Here is a 27,073-nt window from a genome sequence, read left to right as displayed (position 1 = left end):
CGTTAATAAAATAATAATAATGATTATAATAATAATGGAAATGGAAATAATAAAAAATGAGATAAAATTATACACGCAGAACGTAGAGTGTATTAATAAATAATTTGTACATTTTGTAAAAATATGAGATAAATATAAATGTATGTGTGTATATATGTTTTTTAATGTATACCGTTACAAAATAAAATGCAAATGAGGAAATAAAATGAACGTAGAGAGAGAAAGAGAGAGAAAGAGAGAGAGAGAGAGAGAGAGAGAGAGAGAGAGAAAGAAATAAAATAACATACATAGACGTGTTTTATTGAATATACGTGTAAGAATGATGTAATAACACAGATATACGTTGATGTTAATTGAAAATAATTCATTTTTAAATAAAAAAAAAAAAAAAAAATAAAAAAATATTAGCAAATAAAATTGTCATCTTTTATTGTATATCTCATTATACAAAATCGAAAATAGAAATAAAATGGACAAAGAAAAAAATTCAATAAGTTCCTACGTAATTGGAAATGCAGGTACAAATGATGTAATATAAACGCATGTGTATGTGTGTGTGTGTGTGTGCGTGTGTTGTTTAAGATGTTAATTAAGAATAGAAACGACGTATCCTTCTTTCTCTTTTCATTTTACGACAGCAAAAAAAAAAAACCAACCAATAAAAAAATATTTAAAAAAATTAAACAAACACATAAGAAATTCGTAATGACGCAAGACAAAAAAAAAACGTGTAACATGAAATGTAGACTTATAAATTGGTATGATACACACATATGTTAATATATATATATATATATATAGGTATGTATGCATCCTTTTTACGACAGTAAAAAAATTTAAAAAAACCAACCAAAAAAAATAAAAAATAAAAAAAACATATAAAACAAACATAAGAAATTCGTAATGACACAAAAAGAAGAAATCGTGTAACATGAAATGTGGACTTATAAATTGGTATGATATACACACATATGTTATATATTATGTAGTATATATATATATATGTATGTATATGTATATATGTATGTTGGAACCAGAATGAGACCACAAAGAGGTCCAGGATAGTAACAATGAGCTCCTTTCAAACGTCCATCCTCCACTTTTCCCTTTTAGCCCTATAGGACGACGAGGTGAAACATTTCTCTTTCTTTCTCATCATGTGAGTGGTTAAAACGAACATAAATGATGATGATGATGATGATGATGATGATGATGATGATAATGATGATGATGACGATAGATTGACCAACCAATCGTACGAAATCTCTAAAAGCTTTAACAAAAGAGACATATATACATATGTATAATATGTACATATAAGTACATATATAAATACATATGTGAATACACATGTATGGAGTAAATACGAACTCTCGTCAATGTAATTAAAATCTTTTATCGTTGTCATCGTTTAAAATGGATCACACATTGATCGACTTGATATATACTTCTCATCATTATAATCATATATGAGTATGATTTTATGTATTATATATGTATATATATTTAGTGTATGTATGTAATGTTTAGGTGTGTATTCAGTGATTCTCGTTTATGTTAATCGTAATTTGGTTGCATATTAAACCATATATATATATATAATAATAATATAATATAATATAATATTATATAAAATTATATAAATTGTATTTTATAAAAATATAATTATTTATAATTATATAAAAAAAATTAAAAAATTAAAAATTCAATAATAAAATAAAATAAAAAATTTAATAATATTATATATATGTGTGTGTGTTAATCGCGGTTGGTTGCATATAGAAAACCACACATAAATATTTCAATAATACCAATACACACACATATATATATGTATATGTATATGTGATTTTCATATACATACAACATATATAAAAATAAATAATGGATGGTGTAACCAATAAAACGTCAAACCAGGGTAAAATTAATCGACGAGTCTAATTTCTCGTTTCGAGTAGCATAAACGGCTCGTTTATAAAATCAATGACTTATGACGGACGACATAGTTCATGGAAACATTTCCATTAGAAAGAATGAGAGAGAGTGAAGCTTTTTACCTATATGTATTAGTATATATATACGTATATATATAATACATATATGTAACATGCATGAGCTATTAATTAATCGTGACTTAATTATGGCTGGCAGGGATCTTGTTGAATTACCAACGCATGCTTACGTATGTATTTGTGGTACATATATAAACGTAATGCAACACACAAATACATACACACACACACATATATACATATATATACATATATATACATAGAAGAGGTATAATACACAAAGAGCATACATAATAGTGGTCCGTTCGTTCCCTTTCTCGTTCTCTCTCTCTTGTTACGTGTGGTTAACATAAGATTGCATACACACATGAGAGAGAAGAGAGAGAGAGAGAGAGAGAGAGAGAGAGAGAGAGAGAAGAGAGAGAAGAGAGAGTATAGATGTGAGTAAAAAAATCTTTCTTAGGAGAGCTATCAAAGAAAATGTTATTCTCTCGACAAAAGAGAAATAACGAAGAACGAAACACAAAAGGAGGCCTGTCTCAAACCGGCTGTATGTTTCATGTTCAAAAGAGATACATCATATATATACATATATATACATATCATACATAAGCACATATGTTAAAGAATAAAAAATACGAAATATATATATGTATGAGAAAAAAATTTGATATTTGTTATTCATAATCGAAATATTAATGAACGTTTTGAACACGTGTTTTATTTATGTAATTTAAATAAAAAAAAAAAAAAAAAAATAATAGTAATATAATAATTTTGAATATTTATATATTTAAATGTTATATTAGATAAAAAAAAATTATGATATTTAATTTATTATATAAATTATTATTTCATTTATTATATTTATTTATTTATTATTATAATTTTATATGTAAATTACATGGTATGAGGAAAACATTCTAAGGTAATATGAATTGAATTTTTATATATTTAATATTATAATTTATCATTTAATTTATTATATTTATATATATATATATATAATATTATAATTTTATATGCAACGTACAATGCGTGATATGAAAATGAAATTTTCCTTATTGTTTTTTTTTTTTTTTTTAAATAAAATAAAATTACACAAAAGTTCACTCGTAGTTTTGTTTATAGTCCTATCCAGGGAAACTTTTTTAATATAATTTTTCTATACGTTATTACATAATATTATATGCATATATGGATAATATGAGTTTGATACTTTTACTATTTACATTTGCAACATAAAATAATATGAAAACTTTTTTATGTAATATTAGACATTAATCTTGTGTTTTTTTGTTAGACAATAAAACGATAAGATTTGTAATAATAATGTTTGTTAATTTGTTAAGAAATTTTTGTTACAATTAAATTAGAAAATTTATTATTAAATATATACAAGGAAGTATTATTTCCTATATGCATTTGCAAAAAGACAATCAATTACTTATTTCAAATAAATAATAAATAATAATAAAAAAAAAAAAAAAAAAAAACAACATTTACCAATGTATATGTGTGTGCATGTCTGTGAGAAATAATAGATATCCATAAAAATATTTCTGTTAGTCGTTTTATAAAACTTTTTATTTGAAAACTTGTTCTCTTTGAAATATATCCTAACATCCATATTTTACTTTTATGTTCGAAAGTACTTCAAACAACAACAACAACAACAACAACAACAACAACAATATTAACAATAACAATAACAATAACAATAACAATAATAATAATAATAATAATAATAATAATAATAATAATAATAATAATAATAATAATAATAATAATAATAATAATAATAATAATAATAATAATAATAAAGAACAACGACACAACAACAATCTCAACTATGGGTGTTAAAAATAATAATAATAATAATAATAATAATAATATTATACTTATGATAATAAATTAATGAGATAAAAAAAATCTTAAGAATTTTTTAAAAGAATAAAATAAAATAAAATAAAAACAAAACTTTCTTTTTTTCAACCTTAAATTATACTCGTGTAATAATAATTAATAATAACAAAATATATAATATAAAAATATAATAATAATAATATATAAAATAAATTTATAATAAAAACATAAAAATAATAATATATAAAATAAATTTATAATAATAAAATATAATAAATTATTATTATTATTATTATTATTATTATTATTATTATTATTATTATTATTATGTTTTTTTTCTTCTTCTTCTGCTTCTCTTTTTCATCATTTCTTTTATAGTAATTTTATAAATGAAAGACTCTCAACACAACACACAAAAATGAAATTCATTTTCCCAAAGAAAAAATCATTCTGTGGATAACGATCAATGGACAGATGTTAACTACCTGAGTATAAAAATGGGGTCTCCTCCTGTCTACTATGATGTTTTATGTATGAATAATGTATATATATAGATATTGTGTGAAATGTTAGATAATAGATGCGTGAACACATAAACATATATGTGTGTACATATGTGTAATATATGAATATATATATATATGTGATGTGGTATGGTGTGTTTGGTGAGAGATCAAAAAAAAGGATAAGAATGAAAAAACCCAAAACTTTAAAGGGTCTAATAGGGTATACCTGATGTTGTTAGAGGATACTAAAAACATCGTTGTGTGTGTGTGTGTGTGTGTGTATGTTCAGATTCTTTCACTATCCTCTAAATCCTCTCTTTTCTTTTCTATTATATTTAAAAAGAGAGAGGGAGAGATATAAAAAAAAAAAAAAAAAACGAACAGAAGTTTTCTATCTTGTGGGAAAAAAAGAAAAAAGAAAAAAGAAAAAAAAAGAAAATAAATAGTATCCCAAAAATTTTCAACTCAACTTAACAAAAAGTTAACATTAGACGAAAATTCTTCTATTGTGTGTGAACCACAGGGCACGTGGTTTCATAGAATACAATAGATTATATTTTATAATATAAATTATCCTATTTTCTATTCTTATACATTATTTATTATACTTCTATTTATTATATTTTTATTATTTATTATTTTATTTCTTTCGAATTCTGATTTCTCTTTTTTTGGTTTTTTTTTTTTTTTTTTTTTTTTTTTATTACAAATCATTTAATCAAGTATGAAATTATATAACATAATGTAAACCAATGTTTATTATAAATCTCTTTTTTATTATATTATTTATTATTTATTTTTATTTTTATTTTTAGTATTACTTTTTATTATTATTTATTCCTCGTATTATTTTTTTCAATACTATTTATTTTTTATTTTTTTTATATTTATTAGGAATTATTTGATCAAATATAAAATTACATAATGTAAACAGATATTTATTAAATTTAGTTTATTATATTATTTATTATTTCTTTTTTTATTTTTCTTGTTATTATATATATTTCTTATATTATTTTTTTTTTATTAGGAATTATTTAATCAAATATAAAATTATATAATGTAAAAATTTATTTAATAAACTTTTTGTATCTAATTATTTATTATAATAATTAATATTAATTTATTTCTTTTTTGTTTTAATTCAAAAAACATATTCACAATTAAACTTTTATTCCAACATTATTACAAAAAAAAAAAAAAAGTAAAATTAGCTAATCCTATTTAATGCAATGTTAAAACACATCAATAAATCGAAAAATAAATTTAAAATAATTTAACATCTCGTTATCTAAAAAACAAATATAAAAAATATTATTATTATTATTATTACTATTATTATTATTATTATATTAAATTATTAAACATTCATAACATTAATGTATATAAATTACATATAAAAACTATACACAGTATAACATATATTAATTACAAAAAAAATAAATCACACATATATATATATATATATAAATATTTAACGAATCCATTTTTTATTATACTAACGTAAATAAAACTCACAAATAATACCATATTAATTTTCTTTTATTAAAAAGGATTATTATGTACTCTCCTTTAATTGCGTAACCTCAAAAAATACTCAACAGTAATAACCTCCGTTCTAATATCATCAACAAAGTCAACAAAGAATGTAAGTAAACGAATCAAAGCTATTTTCTACTTCAATCTATTAGATACGCGTATGTGTATATGTATGTGTATATATGTATGATGTATGTATGTATGTATACATTCATAAACGTATACATACACATATACATATGCGTATGATGTGTAGTATATATATATATAAATGTATGTGTATGTGTACTCGAGTACAAACATGACGAAGCGTTTCGTTCAACGGAAAATGATGAGAGGGAGGGAGGGACGGGGGGGATAATAGGAGGGAAGGGAAGAAAGAAGTAGATGGGGAAGGGGGGAAGAAAAGGGAGAAGAATGAGGGTAGAAAGAGGAGGAAGAAGGGTGAGGAAAGTACTTGGAAAGAACTCGTTCTTGAGTTTTAATTCACTAGAGACCTTTGGGTCGATTCACTATGCGACTTTATTGTGTGAGAAATAATATATTAGATTGTTAGTATAACGCGAAGGGTGGTGTTGGTATTAAATAAGGTACAGTAAAAAAAAAAAGAGAGAAAAAGAAAAAGAAAAAGTAGAAGAAGAAGAAGAAGAAGAAGTAAAATCATTATAATCATCATCATCATCATCATCATCATCATTATTATCATCATCATCATCTAAAAACTTCCGCTTGCTTAAACCTCCCGATTAGGATCGTAATGATAAAAAATTGTTAAGAGGATTTTACGCTTCGATGAAAGAAAGAGAGAGAAAAAGAAGAAAGAAATAAAAAAAGGGGAAGAAAAGGAAAGGAAAATAATAAAAAAAAAATATATATATATATATATATATAAAGGGGGGAAGTAAAAAAATGTAATATCGAACGTTTTCATTTGATGCGAAAATTAAAGTATATATATATATATATATATATATATTTTTTTTTTTTCTTTTCTTTTCATTTCTTTTCTTCTCTTTTAGTATATATATGTGTGTGTGTTTTTTATAATCGTCTTAAAAATTCTTTGATGCGTGTAATTCGTTTTGTTCGAAAATTGTCGAGGATTGGAATTATTATAGTGGGACGAGTGAAAAATGTTTTATAATTGATTATACTCTCTACTTTGAAGATTTTTTTTTTTTTATTATTAGATACTTTTTTTTTTTTTTTTTTTGTTAGATAGTTAAATTATAAGCCTGGGAATTTTGTTAGTATTTCACGAGAAAAAAAAGAGAGAAAGAAAGAGAGAGAGAGAGAGACTACAAGGTAATAAAAAAAAGTAAAAAAAGGAGGATAAGTAATTGACTTTTAAAATCAATTAGAAACTTTTTGCCCATTAACTGAGAATACACACACACACACACACACACATATATATATATATATATATATATATATATATATATATATATATATATATATAAGTTTCTAATTATAGGAATAATATATAATATATTAGTGTTCTATATACTTCAATAAATATTCTTCTATTCTTCTTCTTCTTCTAATAAAATATAATTATTTAAATATTATATATTGATAATAATTAAATAAAAATTTAATACATAAAATTTATATGTATATAAATTATATGAAATACTGGAATCGAATAACTTCGATTATCGACTCGAATATTTTCTATAACTAGAATATTGACTAACTTTAACCTATAAACTTTTCGCATAATAATTTATAAATAAAAAAATTAATTAAAAAAATCATTTAAATTGGACCGAATTGTACGTCTAAACCATTATCGAATCCACCTGAAGATACACACAAAATTTCATTAAAATCGGTCCAGCCGTTTCGGAGGAGTTCAATGACAAAAACATGCACAGAAGAAATATATATGATATATAAAGATATATATAAGATATTAAGATATTAAAAATTAAATATATTATATATTTATATTATAAAATTTTCAAATAACCTGAATTACGTCAGTAGTAACTAGGAATAGAAATTGAAAAAACGTGAATTCACATCAGCAGTCGCGAATGTGTTAATTTTACTGTTAAATTGTATCCTATTTCAATGTTCACGATAAATAAACAAATATAATATATATTTGTTTTTATATTATATACAGAGTTAACAATAAATCCAAAAATGAAAAGAAATAACGTGGGACGACCTAAATTAAAAAAAAAAAAAGTATTATTATTATTATTATGATAAAAATGAAAAAAATTATTTGATCGAAAAAAACAAAAAATAAAACAAAAAAAAAATAAAACAAAAGATGAGAAGATTTTGGAAGATATACTCTCGTGATGTTACACTAGTTGTTTACTACTAGTTATAAACAAATCCTATGAGGTGTTTTATTAATCGTCTAGGCTTGTAACGAGTTAAAACGTGGGAGCGACGGCTGCTAGAAAGCAGTTGAGCAGCTCGATTCTCATTCCAGATAGGAACCCAGACAATCGGTTTTGTTGTTTCGAGCTGCCCTCGGACAGCCCATACTAATACATACATGTTACAACTCACATACATATCCTAATACAAAGTCATACATATATATATATATATAGATAGATAGATAGATACATAGAACAGTCACGTATATCTCACCCTGGTTGCATCGTTTCCAACCTGTCCAGAATAGCCCAGAATTATCGTCAACAACTTTATTACATTTAAAAAGTGCCATACACCACCTTTTCCACCCATCAACCTACCATTCACGTTTTCACACCACAGATCATCTATCAATATCGATATTTTTCATCAAATTATATCTCAATTATTATAATACATGAAACGTAATATTTAATTATTGAATATTTATATATAGTTCTATTTATTTTTTTTTTAATTATTAATATATAATATATATATATATATATATATATATAAGGTAATATTATTATATTATGATTAAATTTATTTTAATAAAATTTATATTAATTTTATTATTAAATTAATATTATTTATAATATTATAGTATATTGTATATTATATATAATATAATTATATACGTATATAACGTATATGTGTATGTGTGTGTGTGAAGTTTTTTAAAATAGACATGTTTTAATTAAAAATGATTTAGCGTTATTTCTTTTCTGTTTGTTTTTTTTTTTATTTTATTTTTTTTTTTTAATTTCTTTTTTGTAATGAAGAATGATAATCATGATTGATGTATGAGGTAGTAGTAGAAATAATAAGGAATTTAAATTAGCCCTATTAATTAAAATGTGAGTTTTAATCTTTTTGAATCAAGGAATGATGATCATAAATTGAATGATGATAATGATTATGAAAATGGCTCCAAGTTATAAACGTGTTTATATATATATATATATATATGTATATTTAATGTGTTTCTTTTTTCCTTATTTAATTTGAATTATTTTTCTATAATGAGAAATAGTAATAAACCACATATTTTAATTAGAAGTCGTATGTTTAATATTATTTTTCGTTGTTGAAATATTTTCACATATATATATATATATATATATATATATATATTTGGGTCGTAATTTATTTAAATAAATTATTTTTCATATAATGAGAGACAAGTAAAAACTAAAAACTAAATAAAAAAAAAAAAAAATACATAGGAAAAATAAATTATTATTATATTTACATTTTTCTCTAGAAAGATAATTAATGTAATTAAATTAAATTAAAAACAAGAAAAAAAAATTATATAATAAAAAATATTATGCAACACCAACAAACAAACACACACACACACATATATATATACAATTTTATATTTAAATTTATTTTAATAAAATCACTGGCCTACGTAAATATATATGCATAATTCAAAGAAGTCAAATTTAAACCCGCAAAATGATTGGTTTGAATAAATAAAAAAACATTAAAAAAACATAAAAAAAAAGAAAAAAATGAAATTAAAATATGAAAAGAAAGAAAACAGAATAAAATGGCTTAAGAAGATGTTTTCCTTCCATGTTTCTCTTATTAAAGCTGTTAAAACCCAAAAAGAGAGAAGAACAGACGTTAGAAAGGGATGACAGGGAGTGAAGGAAGAAAAAGAAAATAAAAAAAAAAAAAAATACAAATAAAAAAGAGACTTAACCATATTCGAGTGCTATTTCGAGTGCCACAACGGAAAGAATTATGGTGTTTCTTCTTATACAAGAAAAAGTATCTTTCTCTCTCTCTCTCTCTCTCTTCTTATTCGAAACAAATAATAAAAAAGAAACATAGAAGAAGAAGAAGAAGTAGAAGAAGATGAAGAAGATGAAGAAGATGAAGAAGAAGAAGAAGAAGAAGAAGAAGAAGAAGAAGAAGAAGAAGAAGAAGAAGAAGAAGAAGAAGAAGAAGAAGAAGAAGAAGAAATGTTAGGGGAATAGGAATGGTTTTCTTTTATCATGGTGGTGAACGTGCCTACTTTTTTGTCTTCTTTTTTTCTTCTTCTTCTTCTTCTTCTTCTTCTTCTTCTTCTTCTTCTTCTTCTTCTTCTTCTTCATCCTTTTCCTTTTTTTTTTTTGCTTCTTCTTCTTCTTCTTCTTCTTCTACTTCTACTTGTTCTTTCTCTTTTACTTGTTCTTTTTCTTTGTATAAGCAACACAACGATGAAACCGCAAAACGCTCGTTTCCCAGAGAATTCGAAACTCCCCTCGTTTGGTTCTCGTTATACACAGAAGAAGGTATATAAGGTAGTAACATAACGTCTACCTAATTGGTATCCTTGTTCTGGATTACTCTTGCTCGATGGAAATCACTATAGTCTCTGTTTATCTTCTTTTTCTTTTACTCTCTCATATACACAACAAACTACACAATCTCTTTCTCTTTCTCTTTCTTTCTTTCTTTATATCTTTTCATCTATTCATCTGTGTGTTTGTATGTGTGTGTGTGTGTGTGTGTCTTATTTATTTCGTAATAAATAATTTAAACGATACATATCAAGAATGAGAAAGAAAGAGAGAGAGAGAGAGAGAGAGTACACTCAACATCACTTTATCTCTATATCTTTTTAATACTTATTCTCGTCAAATAAAATTGGAAGAAGAAGAAGAAGAAGAAGAAGAAGAAGAATAAAATGAAATGAAAGAAACAATTTTCTATCTGTCTCCTCAATCGGATTTAAATTGATGATTATTTATCAACGAATGTATTTTCAGTTTATTTCAAAGATTATTATTAATAGTTGATGGACAATTTATTTGGTCTTTGAATTATTATTTGTATATTATTTATATTTGATTTAATATAATTTTTGTATTTATTTACAATTGATGATTATTATGAACAAATGTGTTTGAAGTTTATTTGACAAATTATTATTAATAATAATAGATGGGTAATTTATTTTATTTTATTTTATATTATTTTTATATTATTTAAATTTTATTTAACATTTTTTTTTATTTATTTATTTAAAATTGATGAATATTATGACGGAATGTGTGTGTTTGAAGTTTATTTGAAAAATATTATTAATAGTAGATGGTAATTTATTTTATTTATTTAAAATTGATGACTATTACAAGCAAACGCATTTAAATTTATTTGAAATATTATTATTAACAGTAGATGATATTTTATTTCGTCTTCAAATTATTATTTTTAATTATTTGAACTTATTTAAAAGTTTATTAAATTAATACCAGATGATATTTTATTTTATCTTCGAATTATTATTTTTAATCATTTATAAATTTCTTCTTTTTTATTATTTTTTTTTATAATGTTACGTAAACACATTTATCAAGAATACCAATTAAAAATATAATAAATATAATTAGTTTCGTTATAGTAATTAAATTTCAAACACGTGTCAAGATAAATTTATGACACTGACTTATGTTTGATCATTTTCTTTTTTCTTTCTTCTAATTAACGACTCAGATCCGCATATACATATATATATATATATATATATATATATATATATATATATATATATATGCATTTCTATAAATCGCAACATACATTAATACATTAATCAAAGAAAACAAGGTATCTTTTGTTCGAAGAATGGCAATGTTAATGTCATTTTCGTTGATTAACTGAAGTGTAGAAAAATATAAAAGAAATAAAAAAAAAAAAATAAATAAAAATGTCGGAAATCAATTATCGGGTTGATATTATCGACATAACGCTAAACATGCAAATATATATGTATATATACATACATAGAAAGAGAGAGAGAGAGAGAGAAATAGAAGAGAGACAAATAGAGTTGTTAAGGTTTCAAATAACGAAATGAAAAAAAGAAAAACAAGTTTTTTTTTTTTTTTTTTTTTTTTTTTTACAACATTCATGTAAATGAATTTACCAATGAAACCTGTGAATACGAGAAACGATACAAACCATTGTGTTTGAGTGATAAAAAAATGCTTGTAAAAATACCTACAACAGGTAATCAAAAACAAGAATAACCTACCAATAATAATAATAATAACAATAAAAAGAAATAAATAAAAAGAAACGAATGAGTTACGCATTCGTGTTGTTTCCGTAAGAACACGCACCACCATCATCACCACCACCATCACCACCTTCACCACCGGGTGTTGATAGTTGCGTTTGTTCTGTGGGCATGAACTTATCAAATTGCAAGTCATTCGAATAAATACGAAGAATTCCGATTAACTCTTCGGCTAGGTAAAATGAACATGCACACATTGTGTTGCATGTAGTAGGACAAGGAATCAAAAGAAAGGGGAAATCAAGCAACAGCAACAGCAGTTGGTATTGCAAGTTGCAATGATAGTAGTAACAGAGTAATAATAATAGTAGTGTTTAGGGATGAGAAAGAAGGGTTGTATATGATGAATGGGGTAAGAGGGGAAAAGGGCTCATTTACGACGATACACTATAATTCGTTGTAACGTTTATATAGTCGACAATAAACATCATCGTCAGCTTTCTAATACCTCGACGAATGCTTCTTGTCGTGTCGTAGGCTATTTCGACGAAGGTAATGCGATTAATGTGTTACCAGAGAGAAACAAGAGAGGAAATGGATTTGTAATTCAATTTCAATGACGAACCGAACCGAACCGAACTGAACGAACGAACGAACGAACGAACGAAGCAATGAACGAACTAACTAGCAAACTAATTTAACTATATTAATACAATAAAAAATATGCTGCATAAAATATTCTTTCTCATGACCTCGATAATTTTAATTAAATGATTTTTTGTTATGTGTGTTTTTAAGAAAAGAATAATTATAAAAATTAAATATTTCATATATATATATATAATATTACATTTCTAATTTGAAATATGAGAGTCTTCCCCCATATCCGCACCCTCATTATTTGAATACCCTAATATTCGACTACCCTAATATACGAATATTAACCATTTCATAGGGATGTTTACATACTATTTTATATGATGAAAATGTAACTAATTTATTTCTCACAAAAAGTATTAGATAGAGGAGAATATTTGAGATACAAATATAATTTTGTAATTTTGACGTTATTTTAATTAGCTGTTAAAAAAAAAAAAAAGTAGATATGAAATTTAAAAAATATTGAAACAAAATATTAACACATTAGCACACCGTTGACGTGATTTTCACGTCATATTTCAAATTGGAAAAATTTAATAAAAAATAACATTTTTATATATTAAATTATATAATTAATTATTTCAATATAATATTTAAATAATGTCATAATTTTTGTCGGTACTCAAAAAGATGTCAACCGCGAATGTGTTAATTTACACTAGAATAAATAAAGTTCAATAGAAAAGAAAGTAATTAATTTTATTATTTATAAATTAACTTATTATCCGGCCATTCTTTTTTTTTATCTCTCCCTAAACCCTTTCTAAAAGGTAAAGCTCTAGCCGTACAACGTACAACATTTGCAAAACAAATTTGAATAGGAAAAAAAAAAAAACCAAAAAAAAGATGAAGAGAAACAAATAATTCTAAAAATAATAAATCCAATGAATTTCACGAAAAGATTTTCGTTAGAATAAATAAATTCTATATTCGTTTATGTTTGTTTGTTCTAAATCAAACTCTCAATGACTTTTTCCTACACCGTCTATAAACTGTTTCTAAATTTTTGTTCTATTTTTTTATTTTTTTATTTTTTTTTATTTTACACGTATATTCCTCTCTCTCTCTATCTATCTCACACTTTTTCTATCTTTTTCTTTTTTTAAGTCGGCAAGTTACTAACGGCGTTTGGGAGATGGCGCCACGGAAGGCGGGCAAGATGGCAAATCACTAGTTACATAGTAAAACAAGAGAGAAACTAAAAAGATCATTTGAAATATTAATAAAAGAAAATCATAGAGAAAATGTGAACGTAGAATTAATTAAAAAAATTCTAATTATACTATGAAGTTCGTTTCAACTGTTATTATCCTCGATACTGGATTAAAATCACTATTATCATAGTTATTACTATCCTTACGAACTTCTTTACTTTTATCACTCACTACTATCACACAACCTTACCGGCATCCACGCCATCACACCATCACACACCACCCCACACAACCATCACCACCAGCACCACTACCATCACACAACCATCCCTCATCAACACACTGCTATAAAACTGCCACAAGTTGACACCAACACAATATATGTCACGAGTGTACACTATTCACATAATATTGAAAATAAAAAAAGAGGTTTAGGAAAAGGAAAAAAAAAAGTATTTGAATTGAAAAAACAAAATCCCGCCTTTTTCGATGTAAATTCAAATTGGATTTTGCATCCATAATGCATTGCTTTTTTGATTTATATCAATTCGATGATTATTTTTTACAAAGGAGATAAAGAAAAAACAGATAAAGTATTAAAATAAAATAAGGGTTGGTAATATTAAACTTACCGGTAAGGAGAGATAACTCGAAGAAATGAAATCCAGTTTATCGATGAAGAACACGTGTCGCTTTCCGGTACACGCACCGCGTTTAAAACGAACTTACGAGACGTACGACGACGACAACACTTTTATCTAAACTCTTTCGTTTTGTCAAAGATGAAATTAACCTCTAACGTTAAATTAGAGATAAATTTATATTACGCACTAATGAATTACAAAAAAGAAGAAAATTTTAATTAGAGACACGCGTTTCATTCGGTGCTCCGAACTTTCTTCTTTCTTTCTCTTTTTTTACTTCTCTTATTAATCCGTTATGATCGAGATACGATTTTTCTATTCGTACAGTTTTTGTCACACTTTATCCCGTACTCACGAATACACTTGAGAAATATTATTAATATTACTATTAGTAATAATAATAATAATAATTATTTGTAATTATATTAAGAATAATTAATACGAATATTAATAATAATGATTATAATAATAATACAAATCACACGAATATAAAAAATAGAATACGATATTGTATCGAAACTATTTTTTCACAAACCGTTCTATCACTATTATTTGCCAATAAAAATATATATATCGACGTTTTTATATCGATAAAACAAATAATATATATTATGTTTTATATGAGGTTAGGACGACACGCTCGAGTTCGAGGTTAGTCGCGATAACGTAAGAAAGTACGCAAAACACTCACGACGTCCGACGCGAGAATGAGCAGTGGAGCGCAGACTGGCGGTTGTCGCTGGTGGGGGGTTGGCGGCGCGCGCTGTTGCTTAGAGTGGTGGGAGAACTCGGCAGCGCCACGCCACGGCTGTTCGTTGCATTAGGAACGTAGCGGGGCAGAGGAGAAGAGACTTCTAGGTGGGGTGAAGCACGACTGGTGGAAGGGAGGGGATAACTCTCTCAGTGCTGCAACGAAAGGTATTGCACCCCTGTCTGATTATTTTTTTTTATATTTTTCTTTTCCTTATAACAAATCGTGTAAATTTTTCTTCTTCTTCATCTTAATCATCTTTTCTCTTCTTTCTAATATTTCTCAACGTATATTTAAGAGAATTAATATTTCAGGGAAAAAAGTAATGAAACTGATAAAAAGGTTTTCTTAGTTATTTTAACGTAAATTAAATACTAAACTTACATACATAAGTATGTATATTTCCACTTATGAACCTAATGGATTTAAAAGCACCAGACGTGTAATCTTGGTATCTCTATGTTCGCTTAGCGTGTCGACTTCCTTCCTTCAAAGGTGCTCGTAAAAGAGAGCAAGAGCGAGAGATCGTTTATCGTCGAATCGGTAAATACATACATACATACATAGATAAATAGGATAGGTAAGGTATTTACGTCTCAATTCGTAATTCATGAGAAGAGAGTCCGGACGAAGGTTAACGTGCTGAGTGAAAACCGCCCGTAATGGAACACAACGTGTGGTGTGATATATCGAGAGAAGAAATACTCAAGGGGCAAAACATTATCTCAACAAACCAGTCAGTCAGAGGGGTGTGTTTTTCTCTTCCCTTTTTTTTTTCACACGTTTTGTCAGAGGTGTTACCCTAAAAGATTATATTACATCGAAAAATTCCCCCCCCCCCAAAAAAAAGAAAAAATTGTATTAGGCACATTTTCAAAATCTCTTGCACTTGTCCCAAATAACGGGGAGTAGGAGAAGGGTGAGTTAAAATGAAAGAAAGTAAAGAATAAACAAGGGATGAGAAAATAAGGAAGAAGAAGAAGAAGAAGTTGAAGGAAATATACAATGGTGGTGTGGGCCACGCTTGGCGACGTTTTACGAGATCCCCGAGCGATAACATTAAATATGGCCCCGTTTATTTATCACTCAAGAGTCCAGTTTGTTTTAGAAATACTCGGGGATTGCGTGTATATACATATAATGCCTACATCTGTTGGCCCAGATAAGGAGAAGTGGGAATGTAAAAGAGAGAGAAGAGAAAAGGGGGAAGAAGAAAATAGAAAAAGAGAGAGAGAGAAAGAGAGAGAGAAATAACGAAAAAGTGGGGGAGACTACTAACATGAAAAGAGAAAAAGAAAGAAAGAGAGAAAGAGTGTCAGAGAGAGAGAGAGAGAGAGAGAGAGAGAGAGAGAGAGAGTGGTAAGGAGGGGGAGAAGAGAAAAAAAGAGAGTCATGGATGGAGGGAGAGATTAGTCATGTTTCATTATTAATACCACGCTTGCTTGAACGTCGTTCGAGCAAGGTTTATCTTGTATGCGATACGATTTTTAAAGGCTATAGAGATATCATAAACCTTTCAGTTTCTCTTTATCTTTATCTTTATCTTTCTCTCTTTCTTTCTCTCTCTCTCTCTCACACTTTTCTTTCTCATTTATACTTTTCGATTACAATGATATTTGAAATTGAAAATTTAATAAATCCTTATATTATACTTTTGAAATAAATTAATAAAGAATGGGAAGGGGGATCGGGGTGAAAATATTTCGAAGAGAACTAACTTTTTGAACATCGATGTACACACACATACATAAATATATATATAAGTTGGCCTTCGTGAAGAAGGAGCTTTAGCAATGTTATGTGCAGCGCATGCACTAACACACGAACTCTACCTCCCCCTCCTCTTCTTCTACCTCCTCCTCCTCCTCCTCCTCCTCCTCCTCCTCCTCCTCCTTCTCGGATATTGTAGAAAAGTAGGACAACGCTGAGCGCGGGGGTATGAGGGTGGTTGGCATAAGGTTCATAAAGAGCCGTTACCTTTCTGTGAAAGGTGCCTTTAATTTCAGAGGCATTCCAATTGCACTTATGTATATTGAAAGAACCAGCCGTAGTTGCAACGAAGCAGGAAAGATAACGGAGATTATATGTTCCCTCCTCTACGACAATGTATTCTATCTATAATAGATATACATACACATATATTATATCTATATATATATATATATAGAAAGAGAAAGATAGATAGATAGATAGATAGATGTAAATTTGTGTCTATATGCAGATACGCACACATTATTATATATATATATATATATATGTATATGAATGCAAATACGTACAAATATGCATAAGAATATGTATATACATTTAGATAGATTTCTCTATTGTTATAGGACTAACTAAAAAATGTATTTGTGTTTATTAATAACGGGTACAGAAATTTGATTGAATTTTTTTCTATTCTGTCGGTGAAAAGTTCGGTTTTGACAAATCGAAAATATTAACTGAAATACTGAAATTTATATATATATATGTAATGTGTGTTTGTGTGTGTGTGTGTCTGTGTGTGTATGTATAGTTTTAGCGTATAATCGCGATCGAAGATAGTTTATGTCGCGTTTATTCGGTGTTTCCGAGCAAGCCACTTTGCATATTATGCGAATACCAAAGCGAAAGATACTCATTGGTTATTGGCGGCTGTTCAATAGGTACCTATCGTTTGACCATTGAAAGCATATCGTTAACAGTTTATGTACAATGTAATCTCATTTATCTGTAATACCCACTAAAATTCTCTCTCTCTCTCTCTCTCTCTCTCTATACACTATCTATCTATCTATCTATCTATATGTCTATTGTATATATCTATCTACATTAATATCAGAAATATATTAGGGGGACTCAAAAGTAATCAAAATTTGTCTTTACTTGCTAATAACATTCATTTATTAATGAAATTGTCAATGTTAATTAAGAAATGATTTTGTTCATCATTTTTTAACATTATTTGTGTTAAAAGGAAATTGTTCAATTCATTGAAATTTGTCATTGACACAAATTAAATGTGAGTGTAATCATCGTAGAAATTTTGATTACTTTTGTGGTACCTCTTTAATACTTTCATGTATTTTTTTTATTTTTTTTTTTATTTTAAAACTTATTTCAAATTCAAAAAAAACCTCAGAGCTCTTTTCAATCGAAAAAAAAAAAAAATAAAAGTTTTTCTCGAAATGTAAAAAAGAAATGTAATTGAATTGTAGAAAAGAAAGAAATGAAAGAAAGAAAGAAAAATAAAATGGGATTTAGGATGTAATAACTATTCTTTCTTCGTCTTTCTAATAATTTATTTATCTAACAATCACGGTTCTCTTTTTTTCAATTTGACAATGAAAAAAAAATATATATATATATATATATATATATATATATATATATATATTTAGTTTTATCTTTTACTGTGATATTTCAAAACTCAAGAGGAATTTAGAACACTCTTTTCTTTTTTTTTTAATAGATCGAAATAGGAAAAAAGGGGATAGAGATAAAAATAAATACAAAGATAAAAGTTAATTCGATTTAAAGAAAAAAGAGATAAAGAAAAAGGAGAGTAATCGATTCTACTATGTAATAACTATTTCATAATAAAACAGACACGACACAACTACGACGACAACTACGACAACTACGACTGATGTGAGTTAGGTATGAAATCAAATAAAATGAAATGAAATGAAATGAAATGAACTGAAATGAAATGAAATGAAATGAAATGAAATGAAATAAAATGAAATGAAATAGTGTTATACATACGATAGTGGAGAAAGCGAGTGAGAGACAGTATGGAAAGTGAACTCTCTTGTTAGGCACGCGCGAAAAGAAAAAGAGAGAGAGAGAGAAAGAGAGAAAGAAAGAAAGGAAGAGAGAGAGACAGAGAGAGAGAGAGAGAGAGAGAGAAATATAGTGGCGTAACGTTTAACGATCGGCCCCCTTTAAAAGCCCCTTTATTATCGATCACTTTCGTCTTGTTCCACGAGTGGGACACTTTGCACAGATTCCATCGATTCGAATCTCTTTCTTCTTTACTTTTCCTTCTTTTTTTTTTTTTTTTAATTTTCTTTTCTTTTCTTTCAATTTTAGTATTACCTTTATTTTATCCATTCTTTGATATTTTTTTTCTTTTAATTTGATTTCCTTTTTTTGGGGGGAGGGGTGAATTTTTGATTAATACGAAAATTATTGAACTAGTTGATTAAATAAGCGAATGAAATTTTATATTTAATTTAAATGTTAGATTATTGTATTTAATGGGGATTATAATAATTATTAATTAATTTATTTGTTAATTTAAAAAGTTTGTAAATTAATTAATTTTCTATTTTTGTTTTTTTTTTAATTAGACTGAGGAATTGTATCAGGTAATTCAATTCAACATGGATTTTATATTTAATTTTGATGTTAGATGTTATATTTAATGTGATTATATAAAAATTATTATTTTATTAAAAATATTTACTTATTAATTATTAATTAATTCATTTATTTATTAAAAATGTTGGTAAAATAATTAATTTTTTATATTTTCATTATATAAATCAAATGTATCAGGTAATTTAATTCACCATGGATTTTATATTTAATTTTGATGTTAGATGTTATATTTAATATGATTATGCAAAAATTATTATTTTATTAAAAAAATTTACCTTTTAATTATTAATTATTTTATTTAGTAATTAAAAATGTTGGTAAAATAATTAATTTTTTATATTTTATTTAGATTGAGAAATTGTGTTAGGTAATTTAAATTCACCATGAGAACTAATATCGAAAAATTGATAAAAATAATTCGTTTTGATAATTTATCTATTATTATCTTCTACTATTTAATTTTAGTTTTAATGATCTATTAAAAATCAAATTTATATATTTGTGGTATTATAAAATAAATCGTAAAATTACTTCTTTTTTATATATATTTTCTTTTTCAATTTATCGATTAATTATTATTCCAAGAATAATTCTTACCATTTTGTAATTTTTTGTTCGTATTACGATAAGAATTTATATAATCGTGAAACACTTTGCACAATTTTATATTACGAATAAAAAAAAAAAGACAAAAAAAAAATCAAAATAATTTCGAAATAATTTCTGATTGAAATTAATTTTTACGACCAATTCCTTCTCGTATTACAAATTTACATTTTATTTATCGAACAAAGAGTTATCAAGAAATACTTTGATAAATACTCTGATAAATTATGAATAGTTCGGGCTAATTTAAAAATATAAAGTACCAAAAAAAAAAAAAAATTGAGGAAAGAAAAAAGACATAGAAAATAAAAAAAAATAAAAAAATAATATATATAAAAAAAAAAGTTTTTCAAAGAGAGCATCGAACTCTCTCTCCAGATTGAAACGAACTTCTCCTGCGAAGCACGTGCGAACACAATGCGTGGATTGTTCAACTTTTCGAGGATCTACACACATGTGTGTGTATGTGTATGTGTTCTTCTCTTTCTCATATATATATGAATATACATATAATCGAAAAATGGGAGAAAGAGAGTCGTCGATTGAAGAAGAACTCGTGGAAAGGATGTTTTCGTGATGTCACGCCCTGTTTGGGTTTACATCACGCGTCTCGCATCAATGAACTCATTCGCGTTGTAATGTACCAACAAAAGGAATAAAAATTAATAAAAAAAAAACACACACACGCAACAAGAAAAAGAAGAATAAGATGAAGAAGAAGATGACGAATGAAAATAAAAATAAAAATAAAAATAAAAATAAAAATGATAAAAAAATTGATGACTATAGTCGAGTTTTCATAAGCGTAGGAATCACTTAACACATTGGCGTAAAAAACCAACATTTATTTATTTATACAAGGTGTCCCAACTTGTGCAATTAAAGGAGATGATCAATAACAATATTTTATTTATTTTTTAATAATTATTTATAATTATTAAAATTATCACATTTTTTTTATAAAAATATAATTTTACAAATTTAATATTTTTTATTAATTTAATAAATTATGTTATATTAATTATAAATTATATTACTTTATTGTATTATATATTTAATTAAATAAATAATTAAAAAATTTTAATTTAAAAAAATATAATTTTTGAAAAATATTCTTATAAAAAATATTGAGTATCTTAACAAAAATTTATAAAAAAAGACCTTGCAATTTTTATTATATTATTTATTATATTTACTATATAAATTTTGTTTATAATGCAATCAAAGTATATATGTCTTATTGTTAATGTTAAATATTTTTCATACCATTTAAAAATATAGAAAATTTATTGTATTTGTGTTCCGTTTCAACTGAGACACCCAATGTATATGTTGTATTTATGTAAGTATACATAACGCGATAACGAAAGACTAACTCAATAAGGACACATTATCTACACTTATCAATAAATAAATAATCTTTATTATTCACGATCCTATGAATCATTTTAATTTTTAATATGACTTTTTTTTTTAATATGTCTTTTTTTCCCCCTAGATATCAATAAATCAATATTTTCTTTTTCCAGTTAGGTGTGTAATATTAAATATAATAATAATAATAATAATAATAAAAACGCGATAATTCCATTAAGAAACCTATAAATAATTTCTTAAAAAATTATCTTCTTTTTATTTGTAATTTTTTTAATAATACACATTTCATTCTAAATGATTTTAATTAATTTTTTTTTTTTTTAAGGCATAAAATAATTTATTCAAGAGATAATTATACATATATATAGCTGTTAAAGTTACGTAATTGAATAAACAACCATGACGTATAATAATTCACTAATAATATATAAGCAATATGGATATTTATCAAAAAACAAATAGTCATTATTATTCGTAATTTTCTAAGTCACTTTACTGATAATATAATTTTTTTTTCTTTTTTTTTTTTTATCAATATGTCAATATTTTCCCCCCGAAGATATTTACTCGTCCACCATATGTATTTACTTACGTAGATATATATATGTATATAATTCTGAATAATAATTTATTAAAAACAAGTGTGTACACTTATCGAAATAAAGAAAAAATAAACAAAATAAAAATAAATTATTATTAATAATTCTTTAATTAATTTTTATCGATAATATCGAAATTTTATTTCTTACGTATTATTTTGTTTTTTTTTTTCATCCAAAAATACTGATCATGTGTGTATTTAAGAACATTAAAAAAAAAAATAAACAACTTGGAAGATAAGAAGATTATTTATTAAAAATATACATTAATGTTAGAAAATGTTATATCGATAATTACCAATGATCTCGTTGCAAAAATCCACACACACACACACAGACATATATATATTGGTTGTAACACGTGACACAAAGAGGAAGGTACCTTTAATAAGCGACCGCAATTCAACCTGTTGCTTTTTAACAAACCAGAGGTAACATCGAAAATCGTAGTAACGTTAAAAACCTCTTTTCATTATTATTATCACTATTATTATTATTATTATTATTATTATTATTTTTATTATTAATTTGTAAAAAACAACATTGTATGTGTTTGTGTGTGTGTGTGTGTGAATAAGTAAGTCAACCAGTCAAAAATCATTTCAAACTTTTGTTAATAAGTTAATTATTATCATTTTAAATGTTATCATCATATTTGTTACACTCAAGGAACACTTTCTTTAAAATGCAATTAACGAATACGTTTATTATATATATATAAACAATTATTGATAGATACTATATATATATATACATACATTATACATTATACATATATATACACATATGATGACTCACTCATTCGTATGAGTCAAACTGCGTTACTAATTCGAGCAAGTGAGTTTATTTTACTTGACATCTATGTATACACACACATATACATATATATATATATATATATATATATATATATATATATATATGTATCTTTTTATTCAATTATTTAACAACGTGATCACGATAATGACGAATGAAAGAACGTACAAATAGAGAGACATTTGATTGAAATAACATTTTTGTAAACGTTATCTATCTCTTTCTCTTTCTCTTTCTCTTTTTGTCTCTTTCTATTTCTCGATTATATATATATATATATATTTTTTTTTTATTCTTTTAACATTTATCTGTTCAATTTTTTATCTCTCTCTATTTTTTTTTTAATTTTTTTTTATTCTATTGTAAAACTAAAACTCATTTATGCGTTATTCATTCGAGAGCGTGGGACGATAATAGCATGGTTAAAGAATCACAAATAGAAAACGATGAATAACAAATCGATTAAACTTCTCTCTCTCTCTCTCTCTTTTTCTCTTTATTTTTCTTTTTTTTTTTTTTTTGCAATAATAAAAACAGAAAGATAAAAAAAAAACAAGAAGAAGAAGAAGAAGAAGAAGAAGAAGAAAAAGAGAAAAAAGAAAGAAGATGAATAAAGGAATGTTGTGTTCATTACATTCGCTTGTGAATGTTACATTCATATTCGCGAATTGAGATGAATAATAATAATAATAAAAATAATAATAATAATAATAATAATAATAATAAAAAATTGTACATATATAAATATCTCGAATTTTAATTGAAATCCCCATGCACGTAGTCGAAGAATTACGCATGCATGTATATTAATAAACGTAATCTAACAAATATACATGTATATATATATATATATATGTGAAAAAAAACACACACACACGAACACACATACACACCGACTGTGTGTGAGAGAGAGAGAGAGAGAGAGAGAGAGAGAGAGAGAGAGAGAAAACAGGGGAGAATTAAATTTTTCATTAAACCACGTAGAGAAATTTTGTTTGATAAATTACCTCTTGGTAAAAAAAAAGAACGGGGGTGAATGGGGGAAAGAGGGGAGTAGGGGAGAGGGGTAGAAAGAGGAGGAGGAGGAGGAGATAGATGAAAAAAAATATATATAACGCAAAAAAGAATGAAAGAAAGAAACATAAAATAAAATAACTCATAGACGAGCACGTAGGGTGGGTGGGGTAGAGGGGAAGGAAGAGGGGTATTATGAATTTTTCATTACTCAACGTACCAAATTTTGTTTGATAAAAATTCTAAAAAAAAAAAAAAAAAAAGAGAAAAAAATTCTAAAAAAAAAAAAAAACAACGAGAGGTGAACAGCACACACCCTCCCTTCCTACCCCTCAACTCTATCCTTTGATAACAAAAAAAAAAAAAGTATCCAACAGACTTGTACGTTTTAAACAGAGAGATTAAATATTGATGAATAGGATGGAATATTTTAATAAAAAAAAAAAAAAAAAAAAAAATAGAAAAAAATCACCAAATTATTTCATTTTCAACTAAACGCGTTTATATATCGGTCGTAGTAATCAACGAAACACGGCAATGTTAGTTAAATCGAGAGGATAATAATGAAACGCGAAACGAGATACGAAAGAACTACTATGTGAACATTGAGAAGGGGGAGAAAGAGAGGGAAACGCGAAGAAGGGTAAAATTGAGGGGGGTGGGCTGTGTAGGGGTTGGTTGGTTGGTTGGTTGGTTGGTTCGTTGGTTGGTTCGTTGGTTGGTTGGTTTGAGGAAGACGAGACTTTACGAAGTGTACTTCTCTTGGCTACGTTACAAGAGTTTCGCGATAGAAGTTAATCGCTTGGAATGTACGTTCGGATTGCTACTAATTAGCAACAACAGTATTAGTAGTAGTAGTAATAGTAATAGTAGTAGTAGTAGTAGTAGTAGTAGTAGGAGGAGGAGTAAGTAGGAATAGTAGTATAGTATTGTAGTAAAGATAGTATAATATATGAGAATAATTTTTTTCAACTGACTTATTTAGCTAAATGATATCATCGTCATAATCATCATTATTTTCATTATCATCATTATGATTTATATATCTATATATACAATCTTTCTTTTTATTGCGATATAATTTCTATAGATACACGTATGTATTATATATGTTTTAGTTTTTTTTTTTTATATGATCGATCGTATTAGTTTCTAGAAAATAATTAAAAATATTCAAATAGTTAAAAATAAGAAAATATTCACAATTAGATTATTAATAATAAAATTTAATTAAATTAATAATTTATAATTAAAAAAAAGAATTAAAAAATAAAATAATATAACTAAAAAAAAAATAAAAAAAAAATTAAAATAATTAAAAATATCTAAATAATTAAAAATAAAAAAAATCGAATATTAAAATCCCTAAAAATATTACAATAATGAAAAATAATATAAATAAATAATTATTAATGTGAATATAATTCAAAATACCTAAATAATTGAAAAAATAAATAAATCATTGAAATACTTAAAAATAATTACAAATAAATAAAAATTAATAATAACAATCATATAAATAATTAACCAATTTACATTAGAATCTCGTCAGACATTTAAAATGTGTTTATACTTTGTGTTTTCCTTTTCTTCATTACTTATACAAACACCTAACCATATATCTTATTTTATTATTCATAAAAATAACACATAATAATAATAACACATAATAATAATAATAATAAAATTAAAATTAAAATTAAAAAAAAAAAAAAAAGAAATCTCTTTTCTGTCGTTTCTTGCACAATCAAAGGAAGTAATGAGAGCACGGAGAGAAACTTTCATAATTTACTGCGAGCGTGTTGCAATAAAGAGCGCTTTGTATTACGATACAATCTATTTCATTTTATCGGTTAACGGGTATCAAGCGCGAGTTTTGCTTCTACAAAACTATTATACATATTTATATATATATATATACACGAACACGAACACTAGTAAAAACATAACATCGACGAAACCATAATATAATTATACAAAGACACAACGAACACACAACTATGACGACTATGACAACGACAACGACGAGTGTTACAACGACGATTACAACTATTACTAATACAATCAACAACGTGAGTTCAACAACTTCGTTTTATAATATGAAACATACAAAAAAAAGGTGGAGGTGGGGGTGGGAGGGACGGAAAGAGGAAGGAGTATCAACTTATTCGAACCTATTTCATTTTCATTTAGATTTATTATAGTTTGTTGAGAAGGTTCTCTCACTCTTCTCAAGTTTCTAATTTTTTTTTCTCCTTCTTCTTCTTCTTCTTCTTCATTTTAAGTCGATCCCGTATATCCTAATCGTCTAATCGATATTATACAGAAGAAGATATATATATATATAAATGACTAGAGAAAGAGAGAGAGAGAGAGAGAGAGAGAGAGGCTGGTAAATAGATAATCTTAATTGATCGTATGCCTTGGGAAGATCTCTCTTTTGGATCTTAATTGAACTCGAGTTAGATCGATTAAATGCATTGATTCTTCGTCTCGTTTATTTCTTATCTTACTCCTTTTTTTGTGTGTTTTTTTATTATTTTTTTTTTTTCTATTTCATTACTTCCTTTTTACCTTTCTTCCTACCTTCCTTCCATCATTCATACTTTTTTTTTTCTCTCTCTCTCAGTCTCTTTTATTCTCTTTCATTCTTTTCATCTTTAATTATCTCATTTATTTAAAGTTCCTCTTTTTTTTTGTGTTTTTTTTTTTTTTTTTTTTTGTTAAACGTCGAAGAAATTGAAGTAAGGTAAAGAAG

The 27,073-nt window shown here is 25.6% G+C and overlaps 1 protein-coding gene across 5 annotated transcripts in view; it reads right to left on the bottom strand.

The window, feature by feature from the left end:
• The window catches only part of LOC107066867 (TOX high mobility group box family member 4), a 265,278-nt gene that overhangs the window by 90,690 nt on the left and 147,515 nt on the right, over positions 1 to 27,073 (bottom strand). The window contains exon 1 of one of the 5 annotated variants that reach the window (XM_015321886.2): positions 14,773 to 15,499. The exons of the other annotated variants lie outside the window; for them this stretch is intronic. The gene's annotated coding sequence lies outside the window, so the exon portion shown is untranslated. Of the gene's footprint in view, positions 1 to 14,772; positions 15,500 to 27,073 lie in introns of those variants that run through there. 5 annotated transcript variants of the gene reach the window in all.

Source organism: Polistes dominula, unplaced genomic scaffold (genome assembly GCF_049000335.1).
Source record: "Polistes dominula isolate Pdom_NZ unplaced genomic scaffold, Pdom_raw_medaka contig_49, whole genome shotgun sequence".
Taxonomy (NCBI): Eukaryota; Metazoa; Arthropoda; class Insecta; order Hymenoptera; family Vespidae; genus Polistes; species Polistes dominula.
Note: the sequence above shows the minus strand (reverse complement) of the source record. Positions and strands in the feature narration are given on the sequence as shown.